This window comes from Passer domesticus, chromosome 5 (assembly GCF_036417665.1).
Source record: "Passer domesticus isolate bPasDom1 chromosome 5, bPasDom1.hap1, whole genome shotgun sequence".
Classification (NCBI taxonomy): Eukaryota; Metazoa; Chordata; class Aves; order Passeriformes; family Passeridae; genus Passer; species Passer domesticus.
Genome location: NC_087478.1, coordinates 55,391,526 through 55,406,353, shown reverse-complemented (window position 1 = coordinate 55,406,353; position 14,828 = coordinate 55,391,526). Strand labels below are relative to the sequence as shown.

Genomic DNA, 14,828 nt, shown 5'->3' with positions numbered 1-14,828 from the left:
CCACACATCACACTGTGGGGGCAGGGAGGGCCCCTCCTCCTCTGGAGGGGCCACCCCGATCCGCGCACCCCCCGGCACCCCGTCCTCCGGAGGGGCCCTCTTCAACCCCCCCACCCCTCCAGGACCTCTCCTAAGGAGGGGGCCCTTCCTAATCCACCCCCATCCCCTCCGGAGGAGAGGGTTCCCCCTAACCCATCCATACCCTCTCCCCCCAGGACCCCTTCCGGAGGAGGGGGCCCTCCGATCCTCAGCGCAGTGTGATGGCCTTTCCCCCCAGTGTGATGTTGGGAAAGCCGCAACCCCGACCGTGTGGGGCGGTGTATTCGACCGGTATGGGCGGACCCACCGAGCGGGTCCGGCCCTGTGGGGGCGGGGGGGGGGGGGGGGAGAAACCAGCGAGGGCAGCGGGCGCCGGGCTCGGGCCCTCTGGGCTTTATTCTCCGGCAGCCCGAGCTCCGCGGCCGCGGACAGAAAAGAGAGCGGGAGATGGAGAACGGGAATAGGGGGGCAGAGGTGTTGTCAAGGGGAGGGTGACAAGGACAGAGGGCAGGTGAGGAGAGGTCGGGGTGTGCAGGGCACCAGGGGAGAGGAAGGCAGGGTGGAAGAATGAAGGAATAGGATTGAAGGCAGATGGGGGAGACTGGGGTGGGAAGGGGAATAGGGGCAGGGGCGAGCGAAGGAAGGAAGGAAGGAAGGAAGGAAGGAAGGAAGGAAGGAAGGAAGGAAGGAAGGAAGGAAGGAAGGAAGGAAGGAAGGAAGGAAGGAAGGAAGGAAGGAAGGAAGGAAGGAAGGAAGGAAGGAAGGAAGGAAGGAAGGAAGGAAGGAAGGAAGGAAGGAAGGAAGGAAGGAAGGAAGGAAGGAAGGAAGGAAGGAAGGAAGGAAGGAAGGAAGGAAGGAAGGAAGGAAGGAAGGAAGGAAGGAAGGAAGGAAGGAAGGAAGGAAGGAAGGAAGGAAGGAAGGAAGGAAGGAAGGAAGGAAGGAAGGAAGGAAGGAAGGAAGGAAGGAAGGAAGGAAGGAAGGAAGGAAGGAAGGAAGGAAGGAAGGAAGGAAGGAAGGAAGGAAGGAAGGAAGGAAGGAAGGAAGGAAGGAAGGAAGGAAGGAAGGAAGGAAGGAAGGAAGGCCCTTTGCTCTTGTTTTTGGCTGGGTGAATCCTGGGCTGTGGGCACAGGTCATACCATTCATGATTATGTGAGTGATGTTTGCTGGGGGAAATCTGCTGATTTCCAAAGTTCACTTCCTGCCCCATGCCTGACCTGCACAGGAGATAATCCCTTTTATGAAGGGATTTTGCTCCATCTAATCCCATCTGCCCTGGCTGTTCCATGAGGATATTGCCAGGCTGTGGCAGCACAGACAGATGCAGCTCTCAGGACTCTCTGCTCCAAACAAACTTGGGCTCCTTTGCAAATACCCTCTGCCATAAGGTTTTCTCCAGGAGAAATCAAGGAGCTGTACATGGCAGGGTGGAGATGAAGTTGTCACAAAGGGAAGTAAAGGCTAAATATTCCTGTAAGAGCCCTTGGGATCTGCTGGGCTGAACTGGGAAGGGGACATTCATTCCCTGCATTGCAAATACATAACGACCTCACACACCAAGCACAGACTGTCAGGTGGGGTCTCACAGCACCACTCTGACAAACCTCCTTGTCCTTCTTCCTTTCACTGACTTCTAACTTCAAACTCTGAAGCTGACAAGCCCAAAAGCCCTGCCTCAAAAAAATCTGCAGGGGAAAGTCAACAAGTCCCACTACCTGCTTAGAGCTGAGCTAATTTCAAACTTGAATAAAATCACTCAGATTTTGTTGTAGGGCTGAGAAATCTGATAAAACCCTGTAACTGGGGCAACCAAAAAGCTCTTGAAATGGCAAGCAGAGTCTCAGTCATGGCAGCTCTTTAAGCCATTCACTGACAACCATCACTCACACAGTTCTGTGCCCATCACAGGCTCAGTAAAATCTAATAGCTTCTGCCCATGTGATGTCTGACCTGCACTTTGCATTGTGCCTGTTTAAAACATAAATTGCAATGTGTAAAGCAGGAATGCACTGGCATACCCAGACAGGTATTTAATACCAGCAGTGTCTTGTTTCCTGTCATCAGGTTCTGTTTGCTCTCTGCTGGGGAGGTGGCTTTGTTTGCCAGGTGCTTTCTGAAGTTTGGGGATCAGCAAAGCTCTGGAGGAGTGTTAAAAGTGAGTACCAGGCTAAGGTGTGGAGTACAAGAGAGCCTTGTGGGGCTGGGCTGTGAGGTTTGCATTTGAACTGGATCTGCCTGAGGTTAACTGACAGTACTGGAACAAGGGCTGTGGTTGGATGGCAAATCCTACCCTTGAGGTTGTGTAAGTGCCTGGGCAGCTGCAGGGAAATATCAAAGCCATCGGGTTTTGGTCTCCGTTTACGTACATTTATGTTTGTGTCATGTACAAACTAAACCATTCAAGCCTTCTCTGCAGGCAAAGTCGGTTTTGTGGTCCCACCTTAAAGTGCAAGGGCCGTATTGACTCGTTCCTGACTTGGGAAGTGGAATGAGGAGGGCAAGGAGCAGAGATGGAATGGAAAGGTGGAAGAGAGAGCCCAGCAGGTCTGTGTTTCCTCATCTTGCTGTCTCTGAGGAGGATGGCATGTGCTTCCCACTGGCACAATCCTCCAGGAGGTGGCTCCCAAGCTCTCCCTCAAGTACAGAGCGGCAAACCTGGACTTCCCATGCTACAGTAGGGGCAGGGGCCTTGGCTGTTGCTGCTCAGGTGCACCTGAATATTGTAAATTTCTTATGCACTTTAGTGAATAGTAAGAATAAAAAAGCGCATTTCCTTATAAGCACTTTAGCTTATTCCTAAAGGTTAGGTGGAAAGGAAAAGAAAAAAACAAAACAAACCCAAATCCACCTGAAAACAAAGCACTCTCAGTCAGTGGAAAGCGTTTTCAGAATTGCACCTGTGTGTTCTGGTCCTGTGACCAATTTTCCTACCTCATCTCAGAGTCCAGAAACCTCAGCTACAGTTAAAGCAGAGTTGTGCCTGATGCCAGCAGCTTGGAGCAGTGCCCGCTCTCGGGGCAGGGGGGTGTGGGTGGCACTGCCACAGGGCCGCAGATCACTCTTAGCACTGTGCAGGACAGGACTATAACCTGCTCTCCAAGATTACTCTAAGGCAAATAATCTCTCAAGGCTTTTCCTACTACATGCCAAAGATAAACAACCAAAAATTATGGACTCTGTCAAAAAGGTTACATGCTCATCATTCAGGAATGAACACAGTCATTAAGTTAGGCAAGGAATTTTTTAACATGTCACAGGAGAGGGAACAGTTGGTACTAAATCTAATTAGAAGAATAATTTCAGCAATTTAGATACCACAGAACCACTTAAGCTTGCAGTATGTAACTAAAATGTATCTTCACTAAAATTTTAAAATAATAAGTAGACAATCCCTATAAAAATTTGGATTGAATGTGTAATTGAGGCAAGATAATCTCAGTTCTTCAAAGTGTCATTTGGGGAACTTACCACCAACTTAATTGCACATGTTATATTGTTTTTACTTAGATGTGTCTTACCTTTAAAGATGCTTAACAAGTCAAAAAAAATGTTCTCTGAAGTTGGTGATGTGAGCGATATTGTCCATAACATGAATAGTACAAAATTAATTAATTCTTGGTAGAGTTGTGAGATCAAAGCTGCTGATATTTCTGACTCTCCTTCCTCTCTGTCTTTGCAAGCCAACAAGGCTTCCCTGCAGTGTAATGGGTCTCTCTGCCTGAGCTGGTTCTGTCCCACTGACCCCCTGAGAGTGGCAGCACACAATGTGCTGATGTGGCTCTGTTGATACCAGCACTAAATTCCTGCATGGCATTTGCTGTGACTACAAGGAGAGACAGATCTGCTTGAGTAACCACAGGTACCAGCTCACCTTGGAGAGTCTTGCATGGGGGTGAGTTCAGTACAGGGGAACTGTCTGAGGCCCTCCATCCTCAGGCTTTCCCCCCTCACCAGGTATGGGAGGCACTTTGTAATTATTTTCTGATACCAATACAGAAAAAGCACCACAGTGGCCTTACAGAACTACCTGGTCTCTTCAGTGCCACTGCATTTCAGGAGCTTGCAAAATTATCTTCTCTGTGATAGGTCCTTTCCTTGATACACCTTCTATCCCACTGCAAGCACAAGTTTTGGGTTCCCCTTCCCTCCACAGACTGGGCCATCCAGCTGTCTAAGTAATCAGTTCCAAAGCTTTGCCCCCCAGCCTCCACTCTGCACCACTTTCCACACCTTAAATCAGCAGACTCCTGGTCTCCCCCAGCAGCTCAGAAGTCCCAGTTCTTACTGGTTTCCAGGGAAGTTGTTTGGAGTGGTGACACCTGTCACTGCCAGTCCTGGCCACACTGCTCAGGGCAGCCACAGAAGGGCACTGGGACAGCCCCCAGCACTGGGACAGGGATCTCTGCTGGAACATGTGCCACATGCTGTCCCCACACTGGACACTCAGCATGGCAACCCAGAGGTGTGCCCTGACCCTGCAGCTCCTTGTTTATCCACAGGAGTCAGGCACTAGTTATCCTGACAAGGATTAAAAAAAATTAACAAGAACCAAAAACCAAGACCAACCAACCAAAAATAAAACAAACCCACAAAAGAAAAAAAAAAAAAAGGAGTGGTATAATCTTGCCATTTAACTTTTGACATTAAAAAACAAGGTGCTGCCACTGCAGCATCCCAAGACCCCAAAATGCATCTCTGGGAGTCACAGACAAGTAACACCACAGTGGGGCTGTTCCTCTGTCTTTGCTGACCTGTCTCAGGAAGTAGTACCTCTCTGTCCCAAGCTGGGATGTCAAAAAGCTGCTGCTGTTCAAAGCCACGTTGTGCAGGCAGCCCACAGTGCAGGCAGCCAGAGGGGAATGAGCCTATGGCAGTGCTCAGAAACACACAGCACTTCTGCCCTAAGGCCACACTTTTCAGTTCACTCTGTGGCAGATTCCTGCTACAGACTGCAAGCTCAGCTGATTGCCAGGAGATGAGTTCTGGAAAAGATGGAATAAAAGCATCTGTCTGTGAACTGGAAGGAGGTCAGCACGTCCTGCAATCACAGAGCAGCCTCCACGTTGTGGAAGACAGGTAATATAGAGAATGGAGAACATGAAGGAAGGTGGATGAGCTGGTCCATCTCCAGCAAGGAAAAGGCAGTACTTATAATTCACTGGCTGCTTTGCACATTGAGTAAATAGAAAAAAAGCCCAAAATAAATCCAAACAACCAAACCACAAAAAACTTCCAAACGAGACAATTTACCTTCACGGGTGGCTGTGGGTTAGGCACTGAGTGTTTTCCAACTTGGTGAGCAATGCAGGTTCTTACTCAGACCCAGTAGCAGCACTGTGAGCATCACTGGCTCCCCTGGCCTTATACTGTTTATGTCCTAAACTCTCAGCAGTTTCATCTTGACAAAAACAATCCAAGGTCCACAGATTCCTTCCCTGGCACCACTATCCATGGTACGTTGTGCTGTTATTTCCTTTGCCATGGGAATGAACACTAATTTGTTCAAGAAATTTTGGAAATAACCTATATCCCCTTCTCCTCCTAATGGTGATTGTCCAGGCCCAGGGGAGAAGCAAACCAGTCTAAAGGAAGCCAACAGAATAAACCCTGAAAAGTGATGAATTTTTCTAGGGAATAGAGATGGGTCTCTCATTCTTCGGCAAGTTTGTGATTTGAGTGGAGTGCAGAAAGAGGTGTAGGTAAAAATTGATCCAGCCAATTAAATCAAAAATAAAAATAAAATTTACTCTCTCCCAATGTACAAAATCTCCCAATCAAAAAGCGGCCCTGACCCTGGGATCGGAGTAGGTGAACTATGATCCAGCCTCTATCACACTGAATCCCCCTGTTCACCAATGACGCCTGGCTGAGTTTGAGTTTTATACTTTTTCTTGCCCGCGGCGGAGTCCCTTTGTCCCCTCTTGGAGTTCTTCATATTCTTGCAGTGTCAATTCTCTGTCCTGCGCTGGACAAAGCCTCCCCTGGGAATTGATGTATATCTGTCCCCAGTTCCCGGAATCCTTCATTCAGATGTATGTCTTTGATGGTTCTGTCTATCTGAGGTGAACATCTTCATGGGCCATCATCGCTGGGCGTTTTCTCGTTTTCTCGTTCACACCATCGGGAGTGCCCATCTCCTGTGCGGGCTAGTTTTTCTTTGTATGTTAATGATACACCTCCTCCTCAGCTGCGAGTTGTGGCTTTTGTCATTCTGTGTGGCAATCTCCCTCTCTCCTTTTCTGGCATGATCTTAAGACTTTATTTTATATTACATTAATAATCTTACATTTCTGGCACAAATTACCACCTTATTCATAACAATCCTCCCTCTCTTTTTATAAATCTATTAATTAGTGCTGTTCTTCTAAAAATATTTATACATACTTATTTTTAGCCCTCTCCCCCCTTTTTTTTTATTTTCCACGTGTGTGATCCTACCTCACACACATTGATTTTGTGCTCAAACAAAGACAACATAAGCATAAACATTATTCAGTCCCATTTTCGTTTTCCCATTCCTCCCTGGGTATTTCCTGGGTATACATTTTATACCCAATCTCATTTCCTTTTACTTGTTTTTCAAATTGGGCCAAGGCGTCTGCTGCCCATTTGTGTGGATTTCCTTCCTCTAGTTTCATTATTTTAGAGACCAGGTATGTCCTCTCTGTGGCACATTCGGGGTCCCTGGGCATGGCTGCTGTTTGCATGCCTTGTACTACTGAATGTATTAATCTGATGAAACATGGTATCAGGCAGGGTAAGAATATGATTCCTGTTACTGAGCAAAGGATGAAGAATATTAGTTTCTTCCACCATGCTCCATGAAACAGATTATCCCACCAAGAGGCATTTAAGATAGAATTCCATTTTTGGACTGGGACATGAGCCACCCTCTTTATTTCCGCTGCCAAACTCCTAATGGTCTCTCTTTCAATGACTACAACATTCCGATTCGTTAAATTTCCCGCAGACTCCCCCTTCCTCTGCTAATAAGTAATCTAGGGCTATCCTGATTTGGTACACAAATGCCCTCATTTGAGAGTGCTGTTTAGATAGTAATTCCAGGGTGTCTGAGTATGATTTGAAACTATTTCCACTACTGCTTGGAGTCTTATTAACTGGTTTAGTAGGTATATCAGGGTTCTGTAACCCCAACTTCCATCTTATGCCCAGGTTTCTCGTTCATAATATTCTATAGTTTGTTCTGCGGACCACTCTTCCCCTCCCCAAGTTTGGCTTCCCTCAAAAATAGGAAATTTCTTCTTTACCTTCCTCTTTTGTCTGTTCAGAGTTTCGTACAAAGGAGCTCCTAGCGAGCTGCTTTCTGACCGAGGTAAAGTAAAGAACACGGGTCTTATTATTCCTAAGGTACAGGAGCCTTTCCATTTCTGAGGCAATTTGCTATAAGCCTTTTTTCCACAGATCCAGTATAAACCATTAGAGGCCTTCCATTTACTGGCAGTGCTCCCTGGTTTGTTCCAATAACCTTTCAATCCTTCCAGAGATTGTAAGGGTTAGCTCCAGAGGCTTTATTCCAGCATAGTTCAATTTTATCACTCCATTCACAATTGTTTCCCTTTTCCCGGCTCCAGTACCCTGTGGGGGCTCTGGTTGCCAGGTTTTACTTTTAGTATTTGAATTTACCACTAGAGTAGAGATACACGGGGTATATCCAACTACTTTGGTATACTCCCTCCCTTCCCGGCTAATACCAATTGTTCCAATTACTCGTTGGTTCAAAACCCAGCCCTCTGGCCATTGTATTAGTCCAGATATTTTAGTGTTATCCCATTTAAGAAGCTGCTCTGGAGATAAACTCTCATCTTTCCAAGGTTATTTCTCTGCTGATTTCAGTCCTCCACAAATCCAACAATTAGACAATCTTAATTCCATCACGATCTCCTGCATCAAGTCTATAAAAAGATTTTTGTCCGAAGCAGGCAACCCCAGATCGTTACACTGTTTCTCTAATTGATGATATTGTTCACTTAAGGTCCTCAGCCTTTCTTGTTCCACCCTCTTTTCCCTCTTTTCCCTCATTTCTGCGTCCTGTCTTTTTAGCTCTTGGGCCACTTGTTGTATTTTACTCTCTGGGTCCATTCCCTCTTTGTTCCGAGAGAAACAAAAAGTCATGTCATACTGTTAACGTGTTCAGTCATCATGATCTTTGAGAAGGTCAATGATAACCGGCTTCTTTTTGAGTGGCAACTTATTCCCGTATTTTAAGTTCTTTCCCACCCAGTATGTTTTTCCCCCATTATACACATTTCCAGTAGGTTATTATCATAACACAGTTTGTTCATCTGGAAGTATGCAACAAACACCGATTCCATCCTACCCCCAGTCCATACAATACGATTACATCTGTTACCAACTGGGATGGGTGCTTGTCTCACCTCTCTTTTGCGTCAGACATGCTCTGACTCTCCAGTCTTAGATGCTGCCTCTTTCAAGTAGCAAATCTCCTTTCCACTTATTTTACATATCCCGTATCGGGTGCCGTTGAAGAAACAGTACCTGCCTCTTCTACCTTCTTCACAATTTCCCAGGGCTTGCTGGGTGGAAGCCTCCACTTCACCCCGTCTGGCCAGGATGGTTCGCATGCACGGTCCACACTCATTACTGGAGACCTGTTCTCTCAAGCTGAGTGGATGTGCGCTAATCCTGAGGCACATGACTAGACTGAGGCTCGTCAGGACTTCCCCTAGTTTCATCCTTCTGCCTCTGCCTACGCCCACTGGGGTGCCTCCAGCAGCGGGGAAAACCATCTTGGCAGCAGGAATATCCTTCATGGGTGTCGTACCTGGCTTGAGCTGCGTATTTCCTTTTAAAAGTGCCCCACCTTGATAACTTGACTGCTATGGTGTCGCAAAGTACTTTGTTTCGTCTCCGGCACTTGACTGCTAAGATTTTTCTTCTGGATCTCAGTTTTCCCCTTATCCTGTTTTGAAATAACCAAAACCACACTAATGAATCTGTTTCGATTACCCCCAACTCTGTGAGGAGGGTTAAGATTAGGTTAGTCAGACACACTTCTCCGTCCAAGTACTTACACACAGACCCCATGTCCGCACCCCTCTTTTGCAGTGCACCACCTACACCTCATTACAATATTCGCACTTGAATTACAGCCTGGCTCTGAGCATCTTATTCGGTTGTTCTCGGTCATTTACTTGGCCAATGCAGAGTTAATTTCAGATTCCTGGGAGGAGAAGTGACTTTCCACTCAGGCTGCACTTCTCGTGATTTGACCCTCTTTACTCGCGAAGCATGGGTCCAGCCTTTTTCTGCCATTTGCACTGCTGTATCTGTGGTTAGAAGAACAAGAAATGGCCCTTCCCAGTGTGGGGAGAGAGGAACGTCTCTCCAGGTCTTTATGAGTACCTTATCCCTGGGTTGAATTTGGTGTACCATGAACCCTAGAGGAGTGTTTTGCATTAAAATTCCCTGCTTCCTCAGTTCCTCTAAGTTTTTACCTATGGTTATCAGGTAAGGTCGTATTTGACCATCTTCTACTCTTGGGTGTCCTATAGGCATCCCGTGTTCGTAGGGCATCCCGTATAGCATTTTGAAAAGTGGTAATCCCATTTCAGAATGAGGACGTGTCCTGATATTTAATAGGGCCAAGAGAAGGCACTTTATCCAGGACATCTTGGTTTCCTAAATTAATTTGAATAGTTGAGATTTCAAAGTCTGGTTCATTCTTTCCACCTGTCCTGAACTCTGGAGATGCCATGGGGTGTGGTATTCCCAGTGGATTCCTAACATCTCAGCTAATTGTTTGATGATTCTTGAGGAAAAGTGTGTGCCTTGGTCCAAGTCTATATACTTTACCAAACCGTACCAAGGTATAATTTTTTCTAGTAGGCGCCTTGACCCTACTTGCGCTGTGGCCCTGGAGCTTGGGAAAGCTTCCACCCAGTGCTTATCTACCATTACTAGAAGGCATCTGTATCTCCCTACCTTTGGCATATCGGTGAAATCCACCTGGATCCTCTCAAAGGGTCAGTATGCCACTGGGCAGCTACGTGATGCCACTTGTCTCACCCTTGCCTGATTAACCCTTTGACACATCATACATCCTTGTACTTCTTGTTTAGCTAGCTCATAAATTCCTTTGCATCCAAAAAACTTCAAAAACTGCTCAGCTAGTGCTTGTGCTCCCCAGTGGGTTTGCTAGTGAAGCCTCTTTAAAATTTTTCTAGTATACTCTTTAGATAGTAATTCCCTCCCGTCAGGTAATTTCCACTTACCTTCCTCTAATTTTCCCCCAATCTTCTCGTACCCCTCAATTTCTTTCTGGGAGGGTCGTGGGGGAAATTCTTGTACCTCCCCGGTTTCGACTTCTGGGGTGCTTACCTGCAGCATGCCGCATTTCTAGCTTCCTTATCAGCTAAGTTGTTTCCGCAGGTCTGAAACTGTACTTCCGCCTGGTGTCCTTTTACATGAACAATTGCAATTGCTTCGGGTTCCCTTATAGCCTCCAAAATTTATTTTATTACCCCTTCATGCATCAACTCTCGCCCTCTGGTGTTAATCAGGCCCCTTTCTTCCCATATCTTCCCGAACGTGTGAACTACCCCAAAGGCATATTTTGAGTCTGTGAAAATCATCCCCTTTTTCCCTTTTAGCATCTGCAAAGCCCTCAGTACTGCATATAGTTCACAGGCCTGGGCTGACCAACTGGTGTTCAAGGGCCCCAACTCCACGGTTTCCCCCGTTTTTCCATCTACCACTGCATATCCCGGTGTCCTTTTTCCCTCTATGATTCTGGCTGACAAAACATCTACAAACCATTTTTCTGCTTCTTCCAGTTTCTCCTCTTCTAGGTCTGGTCTTATTTTGGTTTGTAATTCCACTATCTCAGTGCAGTCATGGGAAGGTTCCCCTGGAATTTCCCCGTACAGGAACTGTGCTGGATTTTGTGCTGTGGTCATTTTTAGTTCTAAATCGTGTGAGTGGATCAAGATAGCTTCATATTTAAGAAGCCACTTTTCAGCTTTTTGTTGCAAAACGTTCCTCACATTTTGAGGACAAAAAACAACCAAGGGCACTCCGAATGTTATTTTCTTAGCCTCTTCTACCAAAAGAGACTAAGGGGCTACAGCCACCCCCACAATGGCTTGCAAACATGTAGGCCACCGTCAGCTAACAGAATCTAATAATTTTGATTCATACCCCACAGGTTTCTTTGACCTGGCCCACTCCCGAGTCAATACTCCATAGGCCATATGGTTACTCACATCCACGAATAGCTGAAACGGTCTTTTCACGTCTGCGAGACTCAACACTGGAGCTGTCATAAGCATTTCTTTCAGCTCTTTGAATCTCTCCTCATCTTGCCTGGTCCACTTTGGTTTATCCATGGTGAGCTTTCCATAAAGAAATTTTACCTTTTCACTATATCACTCAATCCATTGTCTACAAAACCCCAAAAGCCCAGGACCTGCCTTACTTCCCTCTTTGACTGTGGAGGGGGTAAGGCAATTATTCCGGCCACTTTATCGGGGTCTAATTTCTTCTTACCTTTTGCAAGCCAGTGCCCCAGGTACTTGACTTCAGGTTCAGTGAATTGTAATTTAGATTTTGAGACTTTCAAACCCTTGTCTCCAAAACGTTTAGGAGGGTTATAGTGCTTACCCTTACCAGTTCATCTTGGGAACCCGCCACTAGCAAATCATCGACATATTGTAGTAGTTTGGTCCCTTTAACAGGGACAAACTCACTCAATACCTGCTCAAGAGCCTGGCCAAAGAGGTTTGGTGAATCTACAAACCCCTGAGGGAGGAAGTCCACCTTAGTTGTTGTTTACAAATTGTGTCGGGATCCTCCCATTGAAATGCAAAATCATCCCGACTTTCCCTTGCCAAAAGCCATCTTTTAGGTCTATTACACTATACCAAGTATCATCTGGAGAGATGTTATTTAATAGCGTATAAGGATTTGAAACTGTGGAAAATAGAGTTTTAGTCCTTTGATTAACCATCCTTAAATCTTGTACCAACCTGTAACTTCCATCTGGTTTTCGTACTGCTAGGATAGGAGTGTTGTGCCTGGACATACAAGGTTCCAGTGTGCCTCTTTTAATTAAATCCTCAGTTATTGGTTTCAGCCCTTTCCTTCCTTCCATTGGTATGGGGTACTGTTTGATCTGGATGGGATCTTTGGGTCTCTCAATTTCAACATGGATTGGTTCCACTTCTAGTTTTCCTGCTTCTCCCTTTGAATGCCAGACCATAAGATTGATTTTTCCCTCATCCTCAGTGGTTAATTGGTACAAATTTACCATAAGCTGTGAATCCTGAGCGATCAGACTAATCCCTAGATCTACCGTCAAATCCTATCCTAGCAAATTATAATCTGCTTCTTCCACTAATAGGATATTTCCCAAAAAGAACTTAGTTTCTGGTTCTATTTCCACATCCTTTATAACTGGTACCTTAAAGGGCTCTCCTTTTGCTCCAATGACCGTCATGGAATCTTTGCTTTTAAAACATCCACTAGGTAATTGTTGCACCATGCTCTGCTTGGCTCCTGAATCCACCAAGAATACCAATTCTTGCTTATGGGGTCCTATTTTTAATTTTAAGGGCTCTCTGGGTGTTATGGACCCCAAATTAAAAAGCCCCTGACACCTCTAGTCTTCCTGAAAGATCCTTTCATCCCTCAGCCTTTTCTTACATTCCCTCTTAAAATGACCTCTTTGCTTGCAGTAACAGAACTCCAGTCCCTCCCCCTGCCTGTTCGTGGGTTTCCTTTGGCGTTGCTTAGGTTTCTTTAGAAGCTTGTGTGCCTGACTAGTCTTACCTGCGTTTGCATCCTTCTCTTACTTCTGGGCTTCCCTTACTGCCACCTCCAAGACCTTTGCCTGTGCCTTTTGCTTTTAATCTTCCCTTCTCATATAAACTCTGTGGGCTTCCCTTTGTGTTATAAGTATGCAGAGCTGCTGTCCGAGTTTTTCTTTACTCCCCCGAGCAGGGGAGGAGTCTGCACCGGCCGAGCTGTGGCACAGCAGCTGACAGCCGGGGGGCACTGCCCAGATGCGCCGGGGGCGTCCGGGGAGCGCCTCAGCAGGAGGCAGCAGTGAGCAGCAGGAAGGCGAAGTAAGAAAAGAGGGACTCTTCTCGGGGGCAAAGTCCAGAGGTTTAATGTCTCCAGGGGAGCCACCCGTGAAAAGACCACGAGGTGCGGGTACAGCCGATTATAAAGGGGGCGGAACACGCAACACATCAACCAATGAGGGAGAACTTGGGAGGGAACAAACGCGTGAGAAACATACCGGCTAGCCAATAGGAAATGTGACAGGGAGGGACTCCTGCACCCGATCCAATCACCCACCGAAGAGGGGAGAACTTTCTGGAAAGAGGGAAGGGAACAGTGGGTGATGGACAGGAACTCAGGGAGGGATTGACAGAGGGTAACCAGGGAAACAGGGGAGGAGACAACAAATTGACACTCTCAAAAGGAGGGGTTGCCAGGGGAAGAGGGGAGGGGAACCCCAGGACCGAACCAATATAACTTTAGGGGGAAACAGAACAAACCAAATGAACCCTGCACCACAACACATTTGTATGGATCTTCCTTCTCTAATTTCATAATTTTTGAAACTGGATTTGTTGTTCCAGTCGTGCACTCTGGGTCAATACGCATAGCTGCAATTTGCATACCTTGTACCACTGAATGTATTAGTCTAATAAAACAAGGAATCAGGCAGGGTAAGAAGATTATTCTGGCTACAGAACAGAGTATAAAGAATATTAATTTCTTCCACCAAGCCCCATTAAATAGGTTGTCCCACCAGGAAGCATTTAAAATTGAATTCCAGTTTTGGATTGGGTACGTGAGCCACTCTTTTGATTTCAGCAGCTAGACCTCAGATGGTCCCCCCATAATCATCAATCTCAATGCAACATTCCGATTTGTTAAACTTCCCGCAGACTCCCCCTTCTTCAGCCAGTAGGTAGTCCAGGGCTATCCTATTTTGGTAAACAAAAGCCCTCATTTGGGAGTGCTGTTTTGACAGCAACTCGAGAGTATCTGCGATGTGGTTTCCAACAATTTCCACCACTGCCTGGAGTCTAATCAGCCAGTTCAGGAGATATATTAGGGTATGATAACCCCAGCTACCATCCTGAGCCCAAGTGGCTGGCCCATAATACTCAATAATGCGTTCTGCTGGCCACTCCTCTTCCCCCCATTTTTGGTTACCCCCAACTATAGGAAATTTCTTTCTTACCTCCCTCTTTTGGTGGTCCAGGGTCTCATATAACGGAGCCCCCAAGGAGCTGCTTTCTGATCAAGGTGAAGAAAACTGGTCTAATCAGTCCCAGAGTACATGACCCCTTCCATTTCCGAGGCAATTTGCTATAGGCTTTCTTTCCACAAATCCAATAAATACCGTTAGGTGCTTTCCAATTAATATTCACATTCCCTGGCCCATTCCAGTAATCTCTTAGTTCCTTCAAAGATTGGTAAGTGTTAGCCCCAGCCATTTTATTCCAACAGAGCCAAATTTTCTCACTCCACTCACATTTGTTATCTTTTTCTTGACTCCAATACCCTAAAGGGGGCTCTGGCTGCCAGTTTTTACTTTTTGTGTCCGAATTTACAGCTAGAGTGGAGATGCAAGGGGTATAACCTACCACTTTGGTATATTCCTTCCCCTCTCGACTTATGCAAATCGTCCCAGTTACTCATTTGTCCAAGACCCATCCCTCAGGTCGTTGTATTAATTTTGAGATACTTGTGTTATCCCATTTTCATAATTGCTCTGGGGTTAACCCTTCACCTTG

At 46.2% G+C, this 14,828-nt stretch overlaps 1 long non-coding RNA gene across 2 annotated transcripts; it reads right to left on the bottom strand.

Annotated features, from left to right (window-relative positions):
• Positions 1 to 5,755: 5,755 nt before the first annotated feature.
• Positions 5,756 to 13,631, bottom strand: LOC135300788 (uncharacterized). Of its 2 annotated transcripts, XR_010362562.1 has the most exons (3): positions 13,316 to 13,579; positions 8,433 to 8,977; positions 5,756 to 6,292 (listed from the first exon to the last, which is right to left on the bottom strand). It is a non-coding gene; the product is annotated as an uncharacterized LOC135300788 (long non-coding RNA). The 2 variants fall into 2 exon arrangements; XR_010362561.1 differs by having other exon boundaries at positions 5,756 to 8,977; positions 13,316 to 13,631.
• Between the last annotated feature and the right edge of the window lie 1,197 nt (positions 13,632 to 14,828).